At 35.0% G+C, this 21,256-nt stretch overlaps 1 pseudogene; it reads right to left on the minus strand.

The window, feature by feature from the left end:
- Positions 1–18,958, minus strand: part of LOC108403240 (putative olfactory receptor 2W6) — a 40,328-nt pseudogene extending 21,370 nt beyond the window's left edge.
- Positions 18,959–21,256: the final 2,298 nt, after the last annotated feature.

Consider the following 21,256-nt stretch of genomic DNA (forward strand, 5'->3'; position numbering starts at 1 on the left):
TTGTGATCTCAGAAGTTTATTGGTTGAATTTGAATCTTTTGAATTTACTGAGGCTCTTTTGTGGCCTAGAATGTAGTCTATTCTGTATAATGTTCCATGTGCACTTGAGAAGAATGTGTATCTTGCTTTTGGGTGTAGAGTTCTGTAGATGTCTGTTAGGTCCATCTGTTCTAGTGTGTTGTTCAGTGCCTGTGTCCTTACTTATTTTCTGTCTTGTTGGTCTTTATTTTGGACTGAGTGGTGTTTTGAAGTCTCCTAGAATGAATGCATTGCGTTCTATTTCCTCCTCTAATTCTGTTAGTATTTGTTTCACATATGCTGGTGTGCTGTGTTGGGTGCATATATATTTATAATGGTTATATCCTCTTGTTGCACTGATCCCTTTATCATTATATAATGTCCTTCTTTATCTCTTGTTACTTTCTTTGTTTTGAAGTCTATTTTGTCTGATACCAGTACTGCAACACCTGCTTTTTTCTCCCTATTGTTTGCATGAAATGTCTTTTTCCATCCCTTCACTTTTAGTCTGTGTATCTTTGAGTTTGAGGTGAGTCTCTTGTAGGCAGCATGTAGATGGTTCTTGCTTTTTTATCCAGTCTATTACACTGAGTCTTTTGATTGGTGATTTCAGTCCATTTACATTTAGGGTGATTATCAATAGATATGTACTTATTGCCATTTGCAGGCTTTGGATTCATGGTTACCAAAGCTTCAAGGTAGCTTCTGTACTATCTAACCATCTAACTTAACTCACTATGCTATTATAAACACTGTCTGATGATTCTTTATTTCTCTCCCTTCTTTTTCTTCCACCTCCACTCTTCATGTTTTAGGTGTTTTATTCTGTACTCTTTTGTGTTTCCCTTGACTAATTTTGTGGATAGCTGATTTTATTTTTCATTTATTTAGTATTTGGTTGGTCTACTTTCTTTGCTGTGATTTTATTTCCTCTGGTGACAACTATTTACCCTTAGGAGCACTGCCATCTAGAGCAGTCCCTTTAAAATACACTGTAGAGATGGTTTATTGAAGGTAAATTCCTTTAACTTTTGCTTATCTGGGAATTGTTTAATCCCTCCTTCAAATTTAAATGATAATCTTGCTGGACACACTATTCTTGGCTTGAGGCTCTCTATTTCATTGCATTGAATACATTATGCCATTCTCTTCTGGCCTGTAAGTTTTCTGCTGGGATGTCTGATGATATCCTGATGGGTTTTGCTTTGTAGGTAATTTTTTTTCTCTATCTGGATGCTTTTAATGCTCTGTCCTTGTCTTTTATCCTTGCCATTTTAATTATTATGTGTCTCGGTGTTGTCCTCCTTGGATCCCTTGTGTTGGCAGGTCTATGGACTTCCATGGTCTGAGAGACTATTTCCTTCCCCAATTGGGGAAGTTTTCAGCAATTATTTCTTCAAAGACACTATCTCTTTTTTTTCTCTCTTCTTGTTCTGGTACCTATATAATGCGAATATTGTTCCATTTGGATTGGTCATGTAGTTCTCCTAATATTATTTCTCTCCTAGAGATTCTTTGATTTCTTTGACTCAGCCTTTCTGTATTCCTGTTCTCTGACTTCTATTCCATTACCAATCTCTTGCACCTCATCCATTCTGCTCTTAAATCCTTCTATTGTTTGTTTCATTTCTGTTATATCCCTCCAGAATTCATCCCTTAGCTCTTGAATATTTCTCTGCAGCTCCATCAGCATGCTTATTACTTTTACTTTGAATTCTTTTTCTGGAATATTGGTGATTTCAGTCTCAGCAGGCCCTTCCTGTGGTGTTTGTGGGATTTTGGATAGAACAAGGTTTTTCTGCCTTTTCATAGTGATGGAAGTCATCACCAGCCAGTGGCACATGTGTGGCTCGCTGGTCACCTTGCCCATCTCCTCTGCCTGTGCTGGCCAACCACACACAGGGAGCAGCCTCTGGGTTGATCTCCTGAACTGCTGTGGGCAGAGTGGCCCTCAGGATTGCCTAGGGCACTGGCAGTGGTTGCAGGCAAGGAGTGCATATTCCCTGTGAGAACAGAGCCCCTATGTGCTCACTGTTCTCTGTGCCAGTTTCCTCTGCCTGTGCTGGTCAGCCATGCACAGGGGGCAGCCTCTGGGTTAATCCACTGAGCTGCTGTGAGCCTGGCAGCCTAGGGCACTGGCAAAGGTTGCAGGTGAGCAGCACATGTTCACCATGAAAATAGAGCCCATTGTGCCTTCTGGGGTCTGTGCCTGTCTCTGCTGTCTGTGCCTGTTAATTATGGGCAGGGGGCAGCCTCTGTGTCAGCCTGCTTAATTGCATGCTGGGGGAAGCCTCTGTGTGGTTGGTCTGGGTGGGGCTGCTCCCCAGCTGCTCTGTAGCAATGACAGATCAGCTGGTTTGCTTGCTATGCCAGCAGTGGGGAATGAACAGCAGGCTGCTTATCACTGTGAGGGGCTTTGGTGCTGCTTTTTCACCTAGGGTTTAGGACACCTGAAGTTCCTTAAAGTTCCCAGCCTGCTGGGCTGAGTGAGCCAGAATGTTTTAGTCCACCTGTTAAATCCTTTAAGGCATTTAAAGCACCCACTTTTATTTTGGCCCATGGCAGCTGGCTGTGGGAATCTGTTTGCAGTCTTAGTCTTGGATTTTGCTTTTCCATTCTTCTAATATCCAATACACTACATAATGTGTGTCTGTGCTCCTGGTACAGATTACTAGGGCTGGTTATTTAGCAGTCCTGTGCTTCCACTCCCTCCCCACTCTGATTCTTTTTCTCCTGCCAGTGAGCTAGGGTGGGGGGAGTGTTCAGGTCCCACTAGATCACAGCTTTGTATGTTACCCTTTTTGTGAGATACTGAGTTCTCACAGATATAGATGTAGCCTGGCTGGTGTACTGTATCTTCAGGTCACTCCTTTAGAAATAGTTGTATTTTCTGCATTTTCAAAATATATATGGCATTGGGAGGAGATTTATGCCACCCTACTCATTCCATGATCTTCAGCAAAGTAAATGAGAAACAGGTTTTAAAAAATGATCCTCTAATACAATAAAATACTCCAGTGGAAAAAAGTTTGAATTTATGTTTCTTCTTCTCCTTCTTCTTCTTCTTCTCCTTCTTCTCCTTCTTCTTCTTCTTCTTCTTCTTCTTCTTCTTCTTCTTCTTCTTCTTCTTCTTCTTCTTCTTCTTCTTCTTCTTCTTCTTCTTCTTCTTTTAGCACTTCACAAGATAGTAAGATCTTTTGAGGACAACTAAAAAGATAAATAATGGTAGATAATCTGTTGTGAAAACCTTAAGCATGTCTACTGCGAGTATAGCAAGAATAAAAGAGAGATCATGTAGAATAAACAATCCATGAAATTTATTTTACAATAGATGTATGACACTCATTTCATGTTCACATTTGTTCTGTTGTGACTCTATGAATTATTTAGGTGGATGTTAGGCCTCTCATAGCACAATAAACTTTTTTTGATTCTCATTCTTAAGACTCCCAATATGCTATTCCAAGACAAATATTCTGTAAAATGCGGAACATGGAAAATAAATATGCCTTTCTAAGATATTAAACTAACCTTGATATTTTCTTAAACAAATATAAATAAAGAAGTGGAGGCAATTTAGAAAATAACCGAATCTGTAACATGTAGGAGGCTTTATCACCACACGAGTGGAAATCTAGGTGTTACCTATACTCCAGTGTCTTGAGAAATGGTACATGTAACTTTGCACCAGAGACCAAAATAATGTTCATTTAAAGCATTTTCCTACCTGCACATCACAATGCATTCATTAAAAGTAATTTCCATTTTCAAAGAAAAATTCAGTATTATATACAAATAATCATTCCCAAAAATTCTTCACAAAAGTCATCTTCTAATGTCCCAACATATCAATGATTTGCAAACAAACACTATTCCATACATATTTATGGCAGTTTTAAAAATATATATATTTTCACTACTTTTAACAATGGGAAATGGGTAACAAGTAAGGAATAATGAAATGGTGACTTTGAGAACACTGTATGTAAGAAAATCAATTTAATGAGGAAATGGGAAATATCTTTCTTATGTCTGTCTGAAAAGGTTTAAAATTCTGAACTACTGTTACTATCCAAAGAGCCTCTAGACTACAGCAGAATTCAAAGTAATTCTCAAGTTTATGATTCATATTTAGAAAAAATAGTTTTATTCCCCCAAAACTGGTATGACTTTTGATATCCATGGAAATTTCTCAATGACTTTTTTCTTTCATTATAGAGTTTATGTTGAATTTAGAAAAATAGTACAAAACATTTCACAGATTTAAACTTAGTATCTTGTGATAGATTCACTTGTAATCTTTGAGAACAAAGACAGAATTAGACTGAATTAAATTGAAGTAATAATATATTGATGTAGTTGATCAGCTATTATTGATTGCTTACTTGATTGCAAGGCATTTTAATAACAATTTAATATCTGGAATGGTGATAAGGATTAAAAAATAAATAACCCTGCCATCAAGGAACTTAGTAGTCTAATAGACACATGAATTATATAAATATAATATTAATTAGTAAAACTGTCATTTCAGTGTATAAAAGTACAGTATACTAAAAGGATTGTAAGAGCATTTTAAAATCATATAGTCCCAGGTAGTTTTACAAATGTATTGTATTTAAGCTGCCCACTGAATCATGAAAAGATCTGAACAGAGAATATGTATGTCACAATGTGGAAAGGAGTGATGTTATGGTGTTAATAGTTAAAGAAAAATGACTGAGCTTCTAAATGGTGAGAATTCTTTTACAGGGTCCATAGTATACCCTGCATGCTTAAAGGATTGTACAAGTAGATAAAGAAAACAAGGCTGGGCTGATAATTGGGTGATCTGTACATGTACTAAACAGTTTATAGCAAAGGCATTGTTATTGAGCAGACAATGACAGAGGTTCAGGTAGACACACTACTTTTGAATCTACTTATCTATACTATGTGGTCCAGACTAATTTACATTGGATCTATAAACCATAGTTTCCCCATTTAAAAAATCAGGATGAAAATACCTACATTCTTTTAGTAAGAGGCTTGAAACCACATACTCAGTTTTATAATGTAAATAAGATATATAGTTTAGTTTATAGGGGAAATTTTTTGCTTCCATAGAAAATTATGCATCATCTAGACTCTAGACACCCTTTCCAGGTTATCTGATTCTGATAGGTATTTTACAACATTGTAAATTATTGGAAACTGAGAGCAATGCAAAATACATCTTGTCTATGACATGTAAATTCACTTCTGTCATGTAGACATTGAATTGGCTTCCCTCCCCCATGGCAGGAGAAGCAATTTTTGCCTCCATTTGCACACTTATTTCAACATTCCTTCACTTCTTTTAAGTTGGTGTCTTTTCACCTTTTTCTAACTGCTAATTACATTTGTCTCCTTCCTTTATTAATTAAGTTGAAAAAAATCTTTAACTCATGTTTATTTTACATCTATATGAGAGTCATTTCACCTTCCTTCTGGGGATTTAATTCTTTTTACTGCATATTATTTTGCTGACATACATTATATTATGTGTAGCTATGGTTGGTTCATATTGACTTGGATACACTTCCATATTTTAAAAATCCAAGAGTATTTGACACATTGGGTAAATTTATTATAAGCACAAAAGAAATAGCAGCATTTGGAAAAATTATTTTGCCTAGCCTTCATGTCCTGTTCATTGTTGTCTCCCAAAACCTTCTTCAGTGCCCTTTTCGCTTCCTTATTACTTACAGTATAGATGAGAGGATTCAACATGGGAATTACCACATTGTAGAAGAGGGTGAGAAATTTGGCTTGGTCTTCACATTTTTATATTATTTTATATTATAAAATATTAAAATAACCAAACCCACTAAGATAAAACCATACTCAGCACTGGTTCCTGGCTGCATATACATGAAGTGATGCTCCTATAGAACAGAAAGACCCTGGTGAGGAGGAAGCTGCAGGTATTGAAGGCTTTTTGGCACCCAGCATCTGACTTGATCCACAGCACAGCTGTGGCAATGTAGCCATAGGAGACTAGTATAAGAGTGAAGGGCAGCAGGACAATGAGAAAGGCAAAGGTAAAGGCCATCATTTCCACTGCATGAGTACCCACACAAGCCATCTCGATCAGTGCTGGCATTTCACAGAGGAAGTGGTTAACTTGTCACCGGCCATATTTGGAAAGATTTATTGTTAGTGGGGACATTACAATGGCATTGACCAGTCTACTCCCGAAGGCCACAGCCACTAGCTGGGGGTGCATAATGACCAAATAGAGCAGAGGTTTGCAGACTGCAGCATAGCAGTCATATGCCATGACAACCAGGAGGATGCACCTGATTCCCCCAACATAAAGGAAAGAGAAAAGTGGGACAACACAGCCAGCATAGCTGATAGTCTTATCAGGGCCCCAGAGGTTCACCAACATCTGTGGGATACAGCTAGTACTGAAGCAGAGATCCAGAAATGAAAGATTAGCCAGAAAGAAGTACATTGGGGGTATGAAGCCGAGGGTCTAATACACACACAAGCATTATGGTTGAATTTCCCAACACAGCTACTGAATACAGAGTAAAATTTACTATGAAGAGCACCATCTCCAGCTTGGGACAGTCAGAGAAACCCACTAAGATAAAACCATACTCAGAGCTGTCATTGGAATTTTCTATTGCCTTCCTTTCACATCATCTGTATAGCTGGTAAGAATAAAATGAAAAATATTTAATCTATATTTTCTGAAAATCAATGTATATCAGAATTCTTAAGGAACATATAAGCCATCAAGTCTAGCAACCAATCCAGTATTAGAATAGCTTCTTGCAAGCTATATAAACTGTTCATCTTTCATTCAAACACGTAAGGCAAATTATTTTATTGTTGGAAAATTCCAACTCTTATCATCTTTTTATTAAGTAAAAGTTTTCTTCCTTTTTATAAAACAAAGTATTTCAACTTTATTGACTAGACATTCTTATCTAATCTCTCTTCATATGACAGCTATTAAAATATTTTAAGTCAGTTACTACATCAAAACTATATATCCTTTAGGCCTAGATATTCAATTTCCTTCAATGATACTCCATATAACAAGGTTATCAGGTGTATTACTGGCCCTCATTATTGTCTTCCACATACACTCAATGTTGAAAATCACCTTCTAAAAATGTGATAACCAAGGCTTAGTTCAGTATCTAAGATAGGATTTAGAAAACTAAAGGTACAGGGGAACTCTCAGCATAGCCCATGTCTTTACTGTGTCAATTAGATCATGGTATTGTAAGATTTACTTCAGCCTGCTTAAAAGGCCCAGCTTATTCTTTAATTTAATCCATACGTGCTGTTTTTTCTCCCCCCCCAATCAAGTAATTTACAACCTGGGCAATTCATATGGTAATGAAGTCCAGCCATAAACAATATAGTAAAAGCAAGAAAGATTCCATCTTAAAGCTAAGATTGCATTTTAAAACCCAAGAAGTTAAGAAGATTCTTAACATACTCTTTAGCAGACAATAACTCAGCCTGCTTTGGCAGCTGGGCAGGCAATCTCATTTGATAAACTCCCATCCCAAACCAGAGAGAAATCAGAGCAGTAAATTTCTCATGTTAAGTTAATTTTGAACATTCGGGGGCCACTTAACAAGTCTGCACCTCCAGCCCTTTGTCACATTCCTGAAAAAATCCTTAAAAAGGGGAACCCCCAACCTTTCAGTGTGCACCTCTCCCTGAGGTCACCTGCACTTTCTAAGTGTGTAGACTTTCTCTCTTTCCATAAAATTTAAACTTTTCAAGGCGCCACTCCTCCCTGAAGTTGCCTATACATTTTCTCTCTTTAAATAACTTTAAATAAAACTTTTACTCTGTTTCACTACTGTATCTTTGCCCTTCAATTCTTTGTTGGGGCAGGGACAATAATCAAGAAAAATGTGCAATGCCTCCCTAACATATTTGGTGCTTAACTGACATCTTCCCCCAACAGAAACTACTGCCTACTATGACCTGGTCTATTAGACTCTTACTAAGGTGGTATATGTGTGTATTTCTTTGCAGTTCAAGGTCACCTTTTCACTAGTTTATAATTGTGTCTACTAAAGATCCCAGTTTTTAATTCGCATGAAACACTATCAACTCAGACCTCTATCATTCATTTTTATGAAAGAAATAAAATTCTGCAGACTAGATTGCCAGGATCAGAGAGGATATTCTGTCCAATAATAAATGGCAACTTTGGATATGGTCTTTTAGAAACCTTAAAACATGATTAACTTCTAGATGAGAAGTGCATGGCCATAGGGATGAGTGGAGAGAGAAGGAATGAGAATGTGGTAAATAAAGAGTAATTTTTAAAAGTAAATTTAAAAACAAAATTAACCCTAATAGAATCCTCCTATACTGCTGGTGGGAATGTAAGCTAGTTCTACCATTGTGGAAAGCAATATGGAGATTCCTCAAAAAACTGAAAATAGAAATACCATTTGACCCAAAGAATCCCACTTCTTGGAATTTACCCAAAGAAAACAACTGCTCAGATTCAAAAAGACATATGCACCCCTATGTATATCACAGCACTTTTTACAATAGCCAAGATATGGAAGCAACCTAAGTGTCCATCAGTAGATGAATGGATAAAGAAGATGTGGTACATATATACAATGGAATACTATTTGGCCACAAGAAAGAAACAAATCCTACCATTTGCAATAACAGGGATGGAGCTGGAGGATATTATGCTCAGTGAAATAAGCCAGGTAGAGAAAGACAAATGCCAAGTGATTTCCCTCATTTGTGGAGTATAACAATGAAGCAAAATTGAAGGAACAAAATAGCAGCAGACTCACAGACTCCAAGAATGAACTAGTGGTTACCAAATGGTAGGGGTGTGGGAGGGTGGGTGGGAAGGGATGGAGAAGGGGATTGAGGGATATTATGTTTACACATGGTGTGGGGGATCACGGGGAGAACAGTGTAGTACAGAGAAGGCACATAGTGGATCTGTGGCATCTTGCTGCACTGATGGGCAGTGACTGCATTGGGGTATGAATGGGGACTTGATAATATGGGTAAATGTAGCAACCACATTGTGTTTTCATGTGAAACCTTCTTAAGAGTGTATATCAATCACATCTTAATAAAAAATTTAAAAAGAAAAAGATTAATACTAATATAGCTAAGAAGAATAAAGAGGACTGGATTCATAAAAAACTCATAATTGGAATAAAGAATGGTAGGGTAATAATGAAATAATAGGGAAAGGCAGACAAATGTGAAAACAGAGAATAGCAGGTACAGAAGGAAACACACATCAAAATCTTACACTTTAATTCTTTGATAACTTCAGCATAGATAGATAACAAGACTAAACTGATTATATTCAACTAGTAAGCTGGAAAAAATAAAGGCATTGTAAGAAAGAACTGTCACAAATACTTTAGTTTTCAAGTAATAGCTTACCTTTGGTGAAAACCTCTCACCTTCAAAGGTCTTACAGTAAATTTATTTTCCACAACCAAATACAGTATACCAAAATAACAGAAAACTTTCTTAATTTTCTCTAGTCATTTTAGGCTTACCTGGTTTCAACTTTCTTAAGGGATCTATTAATGCTTTCCCCTCTGGCTGGATGTTATGGAAGATTGTGGAGTTTATTTGGGTAGAAAGTAACAGAAGGATGATATGAGACTAATACACCAGAAATTACATAGAAGTGGTTACAAAGATCTCAACTTGTCAAGAAAGGGGTTGACAATTACGCCTCATAAAGTCCTCCATTCATTAGAAATAAGTTTCTTCCTGAAGATCAAAGAGTTGTAAAATCCATGTGATTACTTTTTCTTATAATTTTAAAGTGATAGAACAATTGTATAGCACTACCTCAGAGAAAAGATGAAATGGGGTAATTGCCATAGGTAATTAAATAATTTCAGAAAATAATGTTAGCCTTCATCTTCTGCCCCCCTGCCATTTTGGCCAAATACCTAGCATTCAGGAGGCTTTCAGAAACTATCAACCAAAATCCCAAGCAAAAACTTCCTCTTGACCCCAGAAGATATCCAGTGCATATTTGGAAGCTTTTATATACCCAGATGGGAAAAATGGGGGACCAATTTTTTAGCATCAAAGATGGAGTCTGGAAGTTGACATAACATGTGTTCTTATTGAGATCATGGGGAGTACACACTCCTTTAGGTAATTAGGTGGGCTGCAGAAGAGAATAGAGGATAGTCTCAGGGAATGTTTTGGGATAGCATCAGATGATTGGGAATCAAAACTCTTAGGTTCTTCTTTCCTTGGTTTGTGTCTGGGGTTACAGCTGTCCTCAAAATTTGAGATACTCAAAATTTGACCTTTTATTCCCATGGTAAAATATTCCTGATGTTTGGTGGGACAAAAAATATCAAGTCTGGTAACACTGTGAACATGTGAACAGCTTTTGAAGACCTTTTTATCCCTGAATTGGAATATTTAGTCTGTTTTCTGAGGATTACATTTTTTAATGTAACTAAAAAAATTGTACAAAAGAGTATGTTACGTTTCTCTTTGTTACTTGACTGGTAACTTTTACTTTCATTTAGATTGATAAAGTTACTTGTATGCATGGAACTTGATTGATTGTTGTTCTTTAAATTATATTCCAACAAAAAAATGGAAGCCGTACTGATTACCCTTTGGAGAAGGTAAAATTGCTTCCCAATAATCGCCAAAATGATAACATAATATCTGCAACTGTTAGGAAGGAAAGGACTCGGCTTAGTGTCACAGGGAAGTCAGATGCAGTGAGACAATAGACCAAAGTCAAGAAGGCAAAGTAAGTTTTAGTAGACTTTGCGTAGAGTAGCAGAACTGGCCTGCCTAAAATACAGGCAGGCACATATGCTCATTCTGAGGCTTATTTTATGTGGTTTTTCGCAGGGCAGAGGGATCCTTGGTTGACAGCTGTCATCTCTCTAGGCTTGTTCTGATTGGTGAAATTGGGTCAGGGACTGTGCTGTGCCTGTGCCTCTGATATTTCTTATCTGGGGGAGACCCTAGACATTTCCTGAGTCACTCTTGGACCCTGTGGCTTCATCTGATTAACTCTTTGAGTCATTTCTGCCTTTCTGGTTCTATTTGATCAACTCCATGGGTCATATTTGGGGGTACCTTTCTCCTTTCCATCCTGCTCATTTCTGCCTTTCTGCCTAACACAACCAGTGAAATTAAGGACTAGAGAGATTAAGAATGGTACATAGCCTAAGAATAAACATTAATCATACTCATTGATGTGACACATTAAAGATTACAAGCTTTTCCCAAATTGATGTAAAATTCATGACTGTACCTCAAAAGTGCACTTCCAAAGGAAACATAGGTATATGTTTAAATGTTTAAACATTTAACATTTAGGTTAAATGTTATCATTTTACCAATAGTTTAAAATGATTAATTTTAAATTAAACATTTAATTTAATGGCTATTAAATTAATACATTTTTATTATAAGTATATGTATATTTCTATATAAAAAATATTTTATTTATACAAATATAATTATTTATATTTACTTTTCATAAATACGGGTTTAATATGGTATCATTTCATTGTTATGAAAATAAGAACGAAGCAAAAAAGAATGTAGGAATCATGTATTATGGCCAATGAACAAATTGCAATAGCTCAGTAAGTTCCCAGATAAAGCCCCTAATAGTTTTTGAAAACAGAGAAAAATATAACACATATGTGGAACAAAGAGCAATTAGTTTTTTATCAAAGGGCTTTTTCCAACAAATAAGCCTCTTCATACAATTAAAGATTACACTTGCTTGGACAAGACAAATAGGCAAAAGGTAATGACTGAAATTTTAATGAAATCATAATACATGTGGTCCCAAAATATATAAAATTTTTTCAACTTCACTTACAATTAAATAGATACTAGATGTTACTTTTCTCCTCTCATATTGCAAATACTTCTCAGTTTGGTAATATTCAAAGTCTGTGAGGATCTGAGATAATGGCACTCTCACAAACTGTGAGAATATAAATCTGGTTTAAATTTTTGAAGGATGGTCTTACTAAATTTAAATCTGACAAATGTGAAAGTCTTTGATCTATTAATTCCACTTTCTGGAATTTATTGTTGGTATTACTTCCACAAGCACATATATATATATATATATCTTGCACAGTTGCACTGTGGATTAAAAAAAGGCTAAAAAAGGAAACAGAACTAAATGGCTATTGACTGAATAACAGTTAAATAAACATTTTACACAGTAGTGAAATAAGTAAAATCACAAAACAATGTGGTGTGTGTGTATTGTCATGGAAGCAAAACCAAAATATATTAAATATTTTAAATATATTTATTAAGTATATTGCATACAATGAAATTATATTAAATATAACCTCTATTTAAGGTATCATGTTAATAATAAAATTATTGAAATATAATAATGTTAAATGTTTGAAATATATTAAACTTGAAGAAAATGTTTCAAAATCAGAGATAGTTCATTCCCCTTTCTGTGGTTCATGTAAGTAGGCAAAGATAATTGTAGTTTGAGGAAGTAGGATTTTCAATTTTCTTTCTTCCAAATTAAAAAAAATTAACATATAACCATATAAAAATGTTACATATAACCATGATTATATGTTACTTGAACATCTAAAAGAATTAAATAAAACTTTGGAAGTTAATAAAAATAATTTAACTTGAGTTTAATATTTAGGTTTAGTCCAGAACAATCTTAACCTCATAGAAAATACTTATCTTTGCATCTCATTTCTAAAACATAAAAACTATTGCTCTCAATTGCATGTATGTTTTATAGAGCCCATGATTCCACCTTTGACTGTGACACAGGATCCCATCCATCCAGAGCTCTCCAGTTAGATTTTATCTTGTTTACTGACCCACATTAATGTGGCCACATACTTAAATTTATCACTCTGTTATTTCCTCACAACACCCAGAAATTTGGTAGAAAACAAATAATTTTGCCTCTTTCACAGATTGATGTATGTAGAGAAAATGAATATTTTTCACAATTAAAGCAGGAAAGCAATTGGTAGAACTGAGTCCAAGCAACAACTCGCTTGATACAATCTAGCAGAGTTCCCACTGGATATTTGCATGTTCTCTTCAAGATAAACTTCATTTTAATTCACAGCTCTACCAAAAGTATTTTTATACGAACGATTAGTTTTTGTTTTTTTTTAGGTATATTCGCCCAGTTTTCTTCTTTCTATTTTTGATGGTAATGGTATGGTAAGTTTGGAAGAATATGAGATATAACAGCATATTGTTTTCTACCTTTAAATATTTTGCAGTTATTTATGTGAACATATAATTAATTAATCTAAGTAAGAAGAAATGCAAGGTTTTGAGTCATTTGTTTTTGTTTTTCATCTTCTAAGTGAATAAAGAAAATATAACCTATTATTTCACTGAAGGAGTGACTTATTTACCCTGACAGCTAAGTTTTAAAGGAGATGAGAAAGAGAAGATGGAATTAGAGATTGGAAAAACTGAATGAGAAATGCTTGGATAAAAGCAGTTTTTCTTAGAATCTTTCCTGCTTTCTAGTAAAATTGAAATATGGACACATTTACTTATGTGATTCCCTCTGGATAACTGGAATATCTTATGGGATTCTGGATGATGAAGTCAATGAGTAACATTTGAAACTAAAGCTAGCAGAAGAGAGATTTTCAGCTTCTTCAGTTCTTTACAGAATTTGAAAGGAAGAACCAGACCCTAGAGATCTCATTATGATAATTCTTAGAATAGAGCTACTGATAACAAGGATCTTGTTTTCTCTATGCCAACAGGGATCTGGCTCTAGGAAGAGTAGAACAGATTACCATGTTCTCCCCATGCAGCACACAGCAATTAAAAAGTTGCAAATGAGCTTCATTATTTTCACAAAATGGAGAAGTCTCTACGGTTATCTGTCTTAGAGAAGAAACAGTGAATTAAGGATTGTTTTCAGAAAGATAACTTGAGTCAGTTCCCATCACTGCTGGATTCCTTAGCTTTACCATCGTCTTTTAGAGCTACTCAGCAGTCCTGGCGACTTGGTCAACAATGTTATTTGCACCATCAAATCTCGACTTTGCCAACATAACTAGAATGATCATCCCCTCACTTCTGAGCAGCAGTTTAGTTGAGGTATCTAGGAAAGTCAGTCTCTGTCAGTGACTATTTTTGTTGTATACCTAATCTTCAGAAATAATTCCCATAAAAACTTTTAATGCAGAATTACTCTGGGAATGCAATAAACTTTTATTTATCAAACATGTTTTTAGGCATTGTGAAAGACACCTGGTATATAAGTAAATATTATTTATCTGCCCTTAAGGATTCACAATCCAGAGGAAGGTAAGAAAGAGGAAGTTACAATACTGTCAAAACTACTCTCCTATTAGAAACAGAGAAAAAAAAAGACAAACATTGGATGATTGATTCTATTATGTTTGTTAATTGCTCTTTATTTTTCCATTCTATGATATTTTCACTTTCCATTTTCACTGCTACATTCCCAATGCTTACCAGAGTGTTAGCATATAGTACTCAGTAAATATTTGTTGATTATATCAATTAATCTATAAGGTAATAGCAAATATAACATGTTCAAGACCTACTGTGTTTTACAATGAACATGTTGCCAAAAAAAGTATAGTTAATTTTCAGTGGAGCAGACTCTAAGGCAAATGATTGCAGTATTGACTTTTATATAGAGACCATAAAACCTTATTTCTTCTTTGTACATCTTCTTTGTACATCTACATTTACCATAAGTAATATGCTTTAGTTTACTGACAATTATGAACATGAAGTTTAATGATAAAAAATAAAAATAGTAAATATAGGTGTACAGTATACAGTAATAGAGTAAAATTAAAGATTCACATATACTATGTCCCCCAAATTCTACATCTATAGAAAAACTCTTGCACAAATGCTCAACAAAAGTGTTGATAACTGCTTTATTTATAACAGCAGAAAATTAATATTAATTGGAGACCCGTACTACTGTAGAGAAAATGAATCAAAATGGGTGAATCTTATATGACATTAAATGAAAGTGAAGAAAGTTTTGCATTAGTTAAAGTGATCATGCATGGGGTTACAAGCCATGTTAACAGTTTAAACTTTATAGTAATTGCAATGGAGAGTTTGGGTTACTGTTATGGGTTAAAATGGAATATGCCAGTAACAGTCTTACATTTTAGTATTCCCATTGGTGTGTGGGAATAAATTTGAGAGGAACAAGGCTAGAGGCCAAGAGGGAAATCAGATTACTGTTGTAGTAACACAAGTGAGTGATAGAAGTGGAAAGTAAAGCAAACTCCGGATATATGGAGATATTGAGGAGGATAAACTAACAAAATTGTTTATTGAGTGCAAAAAAAATGAGAAAAAGGACTGACTCATGGGTGATGGTTGTACTTCTGGTTTGACCAACTGAATCTTCTCCATAATACCAATTTCAAACATCTCTCTGTTAGTAACACATCTTATTTTTCCAGCTGACTTCTCTGGAAACTTGACTAATTATCCTTCAAGTCCTCTAGTACATTGAGTCTACCCCTTTTTCTGTTATTTGTCTCCTTCCTATCTTCCTTAACCAAAGTCTGCAAATCATAACTTTGGTTAAGTTCAGCTCTCAACCAACTCCATACCTCTCTGAATGCAGTCTAGTAAGACTGGAGAAATCCTTATTTCATTTCAGTCCACAACCACACACCTCAAGGGAACCATTGATGCTACAATTGTATTACTCACCCTGAGTCCTTTTAATTTTCTCTATGACCAATAACTATTTCACATCTAGTTCCTCAAACCACCAATACCTACTTGCTCACCTTCACTTTCAACAGATATATTTAATGCCTAATTTTATTGAGAAAATGAGGCAATCAGAAGGGGACTTTATTATAGAGTCCTCTTTAGTAGCTACGTCTATGGTCTACTGACATCATCACCCATATGGTCTGCCTTCCTGCCTGTTATTGCTAATGAACATTCATCCTTACACCAAAGCCAGTCCCTCTACTTGTTCATTATATCCCATTCTACCTCATTTGCTAATGGGAAGAACTCTAGAAATTTACCTGTATATCAAGCACCTTGTCGAGTTCTCACTTTTTATTACATCATTCCCAAGAAGAAACAAATATACCATCAATTCTAACATCTTAAAAACAAACATTCCTGACCTCACTACCCCCACCAGTTACATTTTAAAATAGTTTATTCTTCTTCACATAAAAATTTATCAGAAATAAATTCTATTTCTCCTATTCTCTTTTAATCCTACTCTAGTCTGGCTTTTGACCCCACCACTATAGAGAAACAGTTTTTTTAAATGTCACGAATTGCTTCCAAGTTGCCAAATACAATGTAAACTTCAGTCCTTATCTTATTTGACCTAATTTGTCCACTATCTCTTCCTTATTACATTTTATTCATTTGACTATTTCCATAAATGAATATGAGGTGTATGTTGTGAGGGTGGAGGGAAGAGAATGATGTCTTTGAGTTTGTAGTCTCTAGATCATGATGATCCATTTAGAGACTAATGCACACTACATGGAGTTCCTAGACTTTAAGCTGGTTGCCAGAATGATATGGACTTGGGAAGTGTCTCTTTCTTGGAGGGGTTGAGCATAATTTTGCACGTGTGCAGGATGGAAAATAAATCAGTATTTGATGAATATAAGAGTGGATTGCAACCATTGTAAGTGCGGATCATCAAATATTTCCATTTCTTATACCTTCTGTGTATGTGCTAGGATTGCATTTGCTGTCCCTTTAAATTTAGTTATACCATGTGACTTGATTTAGTCAAAGAAATGTAAGCAGAAGTATCATTTTTCACTTCCAAGAAGAAGCTTTATAACCTAGGGAACAGGTTCTCACTGCTGTGTTAATCATGAAAGCACAAGTCAACATGAAATCTCTGCTGTTTTGTCTGAGTGACTTCGATAAAGAGAACTCCCATTAAGATCTTCCCTGGATGCAAAGTATTAAGCAGAAATAAATGTCTGTTGTATTAAGTTACTGTGATTTTTGTTTATTATCATAGAACAATATAAGTCATCTTGACGAGAAAATCTTCCCTAACTCTGTTCCAGCCAGCCTGACTTTTTCTTGTTCCTCAAAGAACAAGTCATGTTTGAATCTTAGGACTTGCTCCACATATGCCTTCCAAATCTAGCAATCTTCTTTCAGATGTGCTTTTGGCTAACTCATATAATTCCTTCAAACCTTTGCTCAAGTGTCACCTCCTGAACATGCTATGTAATATTGAAACTTTCCCCCTCTGAATTTCCAAATACTCTTAAATTTTCTCGGATTTTTTAAAAGGTAACTACGTTTTTATATGAAGTTATTTATTATAGTGAATAAACATTTTACATATTCTCTGCTAGAAAATAAGCCTAGCAAGGGCAGAGATTTTTTTTTCTATTTTGTTTACTGATATATCTCAAATTCTGTAATAGTCCATTGTGTTTGGTAGTAACCCAATAAATATTTCTAAGTAAAGTGAAAAGACAAACATAAATAAGTGGGCAAGTAAAGTCATAAATATGATTTTAGTGTAAGCTAACTAGAATATCTTATTATGAAGTGCATCAAAAGAAGAAAAAATAACATTAAAAAATGAGATACAGAAAACAGATTGGTGGTTGCAAAGGTGGGTCTGGGAGGATGGATGAAATGGGTGATGGGATCAAATGTACAAACTTCTAATTATAAAATAAATAAGTTGTGGGGATGTAATGTACAACATGGTGATTATAGTTAATAATATACTGTATACTTGAAAGTTGCTAAGAGAATAGATCTTAAAAATTTTCAAACAAGAAAAAAATTTGTAACTGTATGATGATCAATATTAGACTTATTGTGGTGATCATTTATAATATATACTAATATCAATTCCTTATGTTGTACAACTGAAACTAATATAATCTTATATGTCAGTTATACCTCAAAAACGAAGAAGAGAACTCTACAGGTTATATCTACAGGTGTGAAATTAAAAAAAGAGAGCAGGGCTAAAGATATATATGTATAATCTGCTCTATCAGCCTATGTTTTTCATTGTCATTGCCATCAACATCAACATTATCACCACCTCCACCATTTACATATAATTCCAGGTCCTTTAATTTGCATGCTTCATTCATTCCTATAGTTATTAAATTTAAAAAATATTGAAACAAAGTGCTTATTAGGTATTTAGGACAACTACATAGAGTAGTTATCTGGCTTTATGGAGCTTAGACGTATGGAGAATACATTTAGTCCTTTTATTCAGCCCAATTAATTTACAGCTGATCTCTCTGGGATAAATACAGCATAGCCCTAAGTATGTGGATTACAGAATGGGCATTTTGGTGAACTGGGGGAAACAGCAAAAACTTGATTAGTAACAGAGAACAGATACGTGAAAAATGATCCCCAGGATTATTGGAGAAAATGCAAACCCTGATATTCTGCCAGCATATTGAGAAAAATGAGGTAAGAAAGGGGTAGAAGAATGCAAATTTAGTTACAAACTGTGATTGATCCAAGTCTTCAAATTACATTCATTTTCTAAAAGAAAGATGTAAGATCAAGTATCATCATTGGAATGTTGATCTACTGAACAGGTAAACTAAGAAGAATCACAGGTAGTAAAATAGTCTGAGTCATAAGAAAATGATTGATTCTATTCAAGATGATGGACAAAGCACACTGTCTCTATTCTGACTCTCTATCCCTAGTAATAAGAGCAAAAAGAAGGCCACACTTTTTTAAGCTATGAATTTCTGTGAACTCAAGAAAGATATAATTATCAGGTGATAAGGGCCCAAAGAAGTCATAATAAATGCTAGTCATTCATTCAGTCATGCACACACTGTGTATATATATATATATATATATATATATATATATATACACACACATAAACATACCTTTTGCACATTGACACAAGATTATTGTTAAGCAAATAATCACTTCTTTCTCTCTCTTAATGTGGGTAGATTTCCTACTTCATTGATGTTGGGCTTGACCATGTGACTTGCTTTGACCAGTGGAATGCTAGTAGATGTGACACAACCGAGGTCTAAAATGTGCTTATGTGCCTTGGCTTTCTCTTGTTTCTAGTGATCTGCTATAAAAATATTTTCCTAGATCCATGAGCATGATAAAATAATTATTTTAAACTACTGACTTTTCTGATCTTACACATTTTCATTCTGGCTATAGTTGACTAGTAAATAAACCACAGTGAAATTGGGAAACATTAAGAATATAGAGAAAAATCTCTAAAGAAATATTCATAACTTAAAAGATTACATCAAACATTGCTATACATTTATACTGGAATTGAACAATTAAGTAAATGATTGGTGGATGGTAGGAGCCAGGTTTCTTACCATTGGAGTAGGATGTTACTGGTAAGCAAACTGAAGAGGCTAGAATGACCCATATGGTAATGAATTAGAGTTGTAGTCATCAGTACTAACTCAAGTTTAGCTTAACATATAACTATATAGTTATGCCTAGTAATGTGTACACATATATGTGTATATACATGGGTTACTATGCACACATATACCTCCTTGCTCTCTCATTTGAGAATGCATAGAAGGAACAAGCACACCTAGCACCCAGATCTTGGTTTTTAAAACCATTCTCCTATAAAGGGACCAAGTTTCCTAGAGAAATGGCTGATTTTAGGGCTGGGGTAGAAAATATACAAGATGGGACTGAAGCATCCAATAGTACCACACAGTAGTGTTTAAAAATAAGCAGTAGGGTATGTCAAAGGGACAAACAACCAACAGAAAGAGTCCCCAGTGGCCAAAGCTGGAACAACTTGAACAACAAAATTAATAAATTGTAATTCCAAGTATAAAATCAATTATGCATGTATTCATACCGATATGAATGATTAAATAAATAAATAAATGAGGTGAAGAAATGAATAGCCTATACAAAAGAATTCCACATAATTCATGTAGACACTGTCTTCAAAGATGTAACTCTTAACCCTTTAACTGTGGACTATGCATAGTGACTTCCCTCCAAATTGTTCAGTATAGAATAGGGTAAAAAATGTAACACAATGGAGAAAACTAGCAAGTACTACCATAACCAGGTGAGCAGATTAACATCAATGTTAGCATAAGTCATGTTGTAGTATATACGCTGGATATAATGTGATAAGAATAGCATTTTATTGATCTCTATTTGTAGTTTTCCTGGTTTCCTCTGTCTATGATTTCCTTTAGATCTTTGAGCACATTTAAGACAATTTAAAGTCTTTGTCTAGTAAGTCGATGTCTGCTCCCGGGGCACAACTTATGTCCATTTATTTTTTCCTATCAATGAGCTATACTTTCTTTTTTTATCTGCATGCCTTGAATTTTTGTTCAAAACTGGAAATTTTGAATAATAAAGAAAGAATGAAAGGAAGGAAGGGAAGAATGGAAAGAGGGGTAAAGGAAAGAAGGAAGGAAGGAGGGAGGGAAGGAGGGGAGGAAGAAAGGAAAGAGAAGAGAAAAGAAAGAAAGAAAGAAGGAAAGAAAGCGAGAAAGAAAAAGAAAGAAAGAAAGAAAGAAAGAAAGAAAGAAAGAAAGAAAGAAAGAAAGAAAGAAAGAAAGAGGAAGGAATAGAGAGAGAGAAAGAAAGAAAGAGAGAAAGAAAGAAAGAAGAAAGAAAGAAAGAAAGAAAGAAAGAAAGAAAGAAAGAAAGAAAGAAAGAAAGAAAGAAAGAAAGAAAGAAAGAAAGAAAGAGAAGGGGGAGGGGGGAAGAAGGAAGGAAGGAAGGAAAGAAGGAAAGAAGAACAAAGGAAGGAAGGCAGTGAGAAAGGAAAGGAAAGTAGAGCAGGGAGTAAAGGAGAGAAAAAAAGAGTAAAGGAGAAGAGAAGACAAGAGAAAAGAAAAGAAAAAAGAAGAAGCTCTCCAGGTCTTTGCAGATTGGATCTGTGTTGGGGCATTCTTCAATGCTTCACAAGACTTTTTACAACTCTTCCTTAGCCTTCATTTCCTGCTTGCACTGAGTGTGAAGATCAGTCTGAGATAAAGTTCATAATCTCTTTAGACCTTTTTGAGCATGCATGTAGTTTTCTAGTTTCCCCCATATATGCAATGTATTTTCCAAGTGCCTATTTTCTGCAAAAGAACTCATTTCCCAGATTTTGTTTCCATCCAATACTCTGTAGCTCCCCCAGTTCTCAGGTGCTAGGGACATAGTTCCCACACTGTGCAGATTCAAG

Source organism: Manis javanica, chromosome 16 (assembly GCF_040802235.1).
Source record: "Manis javanica isolate MJ-LG chromosome 16, MJ_LKY, whole genome shotgun sequence".
In the NCBI taxonomy this organism is placed as follows: Eukaryota; Metazoa; Chordata; class Mammalia; order Pholidota; family Manidae; genus Manis; species Manis javanica.